Source organism: Pipistrellus kuhlii, unplaced genomic scaffold (genome assembly GCF_014108245.1).
Source record: "Pipistrellus kuhlii isolate mPipKuh1 unplaced genomic scaffold, mPipKuh1.p scaffold_m20_p_56, whole genome shotgun sequence".
NCBI classification, from domain to species: domain Eukaryota; kingdom Metazoa; phylum Chordata; class Mammalia; order Chiroptera; family Vespertilionidae; genus Pipistrellus; species Pipistrellus kuhlii.
In genome coordinates, this window is record NW_023425558.1 from 29,661 (window position 1) to 32,604 (window position 2,944).

A 2,944-nucleotide genomic window follows, 5' to 3' on the forward strand; every position below is an offset into this window, starting at 1 on the left:
TGTGAGTGCATGAAGGGTGGAGCACTCTCTGCTTTGGAGTGGAAGGCTCCGACCGCCAGTGCTCCTTGAACAACTACACCCCTCGCTGACAGGGCGGGGACCCCAATCCCTCTCCTGCAGGATGAGGGAGGAGAAGATGGAGAGAAGGGGGCTCTTTTTTTTTTTTTTTATTAAAAAAAATACATTTGTATTGATTTCAGAGAAGGGAGAGGGGGAGAGAGATAGAAACAGCCATGATGAGAGAGAATCATTGATTGACTCCCTCCTGCACATGACGCCCAGGCAAGGATCCGACCGTGACCTCCTGGTACTCAGGAAAGCTTGATGCTCCATCACTGAGCCACATCGGCCGGGCTAATGTTAGTTATCTTGAAGGCTTAGAACAACGTGTGGCACAGAGTAGACACAATAAATATTCATGAAAGAAAGGAGTGGACGAGTCAGGGGCAGCATCAGCGTACAGCCCTGCACCGGCCCTCAGCCCCAGTCCTCTCCCCTCATCTCCAAGGGGCCGCCAAGAATGTGAAGGCCCAACAAGACCCCTCCTGCCCCTCCAGATCTGGTGGCAGCTCTCAGTTTCCCATCAGATGTCTGAGGACCAGTCCCGCTTGCCCTTCTCTCCCTCTGCAGAGCAGATCGCATCTACCCACTGCTTTCTCCTGCGGGGTAGGCTCTGACATCGCCCCCTGGAGCTGCCCCGGCTCCTGGGGCCGCCCCAAGGTCTTCCCAGCACTGGCCTCTCACGGAGGGCTGGGCTGCCGTGCTCCTGCTGGTTCTCTCTGGAGTGATGGCGGAAAATCCCTTCGTGGGCCTCAGACTCCTAACGCTTGCAAAAGCAGGGGGCCAGCCCCGCTGATGGCTGAGTCTAAGGCCTTGGCTCTCAAGGTTAGCGCCCCCCGGTGCCCTGCAGAACAGCCTCCCTGACCAGGTCTTCTCCATCCTGCCAGTCCCACCAGGTCAGCCGCCTGCTGGGCAGAGCAGAGCTCTGATCTCCTCACTGCCAAGCCCACCACACTCTCCGCCCTGGCACCCCCGCCCCTGCAGCTCCCACTCCCCGAAATGCCTTCGGGATCTCTGCTCCTCCGCCCTGGGCCTGGGTCAGCTTCCGCACCACCACCACGCCTACACCAGGTCTTAGCCTTGTTACTTCACCTCTCTGATTCTGTTTTATCATCGTAAAATGGAGAAATATATCCAGTGCGTTATAGGATTAAAGCCCTTAGGCTGGTCTGGCAGCTGCTCTTACTCAGGTTTCCACCCCTGGGGCCATAGGAGGCAGGGAAGGGGCCTCCGGCACAGCACAGAAGACGCCTGGGAATTGAGGCGCGTTACCTTCCTGCTCGCGGCATTTTACATTTTTTTTAAGGCAACCTTGTCATCTTACGTAGTTTCAGATGTGTTTCAAATTTCACATTGATGCTTCTCTCTCTCCCCTCTTTCTCTCTCTAAAATCAATAAAATATATATATATTAAAAATCTTAACACTTTAAAAAATAAATAAACTGCCGAAACCGGTTTGGCTCAGTGGATAGAGCGTGGGCCTGTGGACTGAAGGGTTCCAGGTTCGATTCCGGTCAAGGGCATGTACCTTGGTTGTGGGTGCAGGAGGCAGCGGATTTATATTTCTCTCTCATCCATGTTTCTAGCTCTCTATCTCTCCCCCTTCCTCTCTGTAGAAAATCAATAAAATATATATTTAAAAAATAATAAATAAATAAACAAACCGTAAGCTTCCGAGTCTCACCCAGGCCTCCCTCCCCCGCCCTTGCCCAGGCCCCGCACTCAGTGAGCACTCAGCTACTCTGAACTATTGCTCCACTTTGCTCCGACAGGTGTAGGAGGCCATGAGCCAGCATCTGGTCTGAGGGTCAGAGCTGAGCACCAGGACGGAGATGCCTGTGGCCACTGTGTCCTCTTCTCCGGCTCAGATCTGAGCGTCCTGAGACCTCGGGTCACTCTGGTGAGGAGGACATTGTAATGGGCTCCACTGCGGGGCAGTGTGGGTCCTGAGAGCAGGCTGAGAGCTGTTTCAAACACGAGGAAACGAGGCCCGAGCCAGGAGCTGGGGCTCCCTTCGGATGCCCGGGGAGCAGGGCCTGGTGACCCAGTCCTCCCCGCCTCCCGCAAACCCCTCTTGGTTCTGCTGATCACCAGGTTCACCGCGGTCACGTGGAACAACCTCTGTTCCTCTAGTTCCGGAAGGCGCCCATGGACCTGTTTGTCTCCTGAGACCCACACCTCCGGCACACAAGCTGGCCTTGCCAGGGCTTGTTGGTGACGTGGCCCTGGGGACAGGCAGTTTCACACCTGCTCTTCCAGCCCCAATGCCTTTCCCAGCCCCGGGAAGGCCCGCGGGCTCCGAGGCTGTGTGTGTGTGTGTGTGTGTGTGTGTGTATAAGATGGCAGGGCACATGCCTGCTCCTGGAAACACACGTGTGCCGGCCTGGAAGGTCCTTGGAGGGCACCCTCCTTTCAGAGGAGGAAACAGGCCCGGAGGGTTAGGGGCTTGTCCGGGATGAGTCAGGACAGGGACGCAGTCTCCTGACCACAGCGAAGGGCCTCACCCCTCACGGGTGCTCCTGGGTCACCCCTCACGGGTGCTCCTGGGTCACCTGCACCCAGCACCCAGCACCCAGCACAGTGGCATCTCCTTTTCACAGGCGAGGGGAACAGGCTCAAAGTCACTACGCCCAGACCCCCGACTGCCTAGAACCTTCCACACCTGGTTGGAGGCCATTGGTGTGGGGCCGCTCGCCCTTGGCCACGGGCGTTCGCGGCGCGGCCGGCCCGGGTGTGACCACACGAACCCAGTGTGACCCGGGCGTGCGGGACCGCGCATGCGCAGGACCGCGGGCGGCCGAGAGCGCGCGGCACCGGGCAGAGCGCGTGCGTGGCGGCCCCGGACGCCAATTGGCTCCCGCGGGCCGGGAGGCGGGGCTTGCG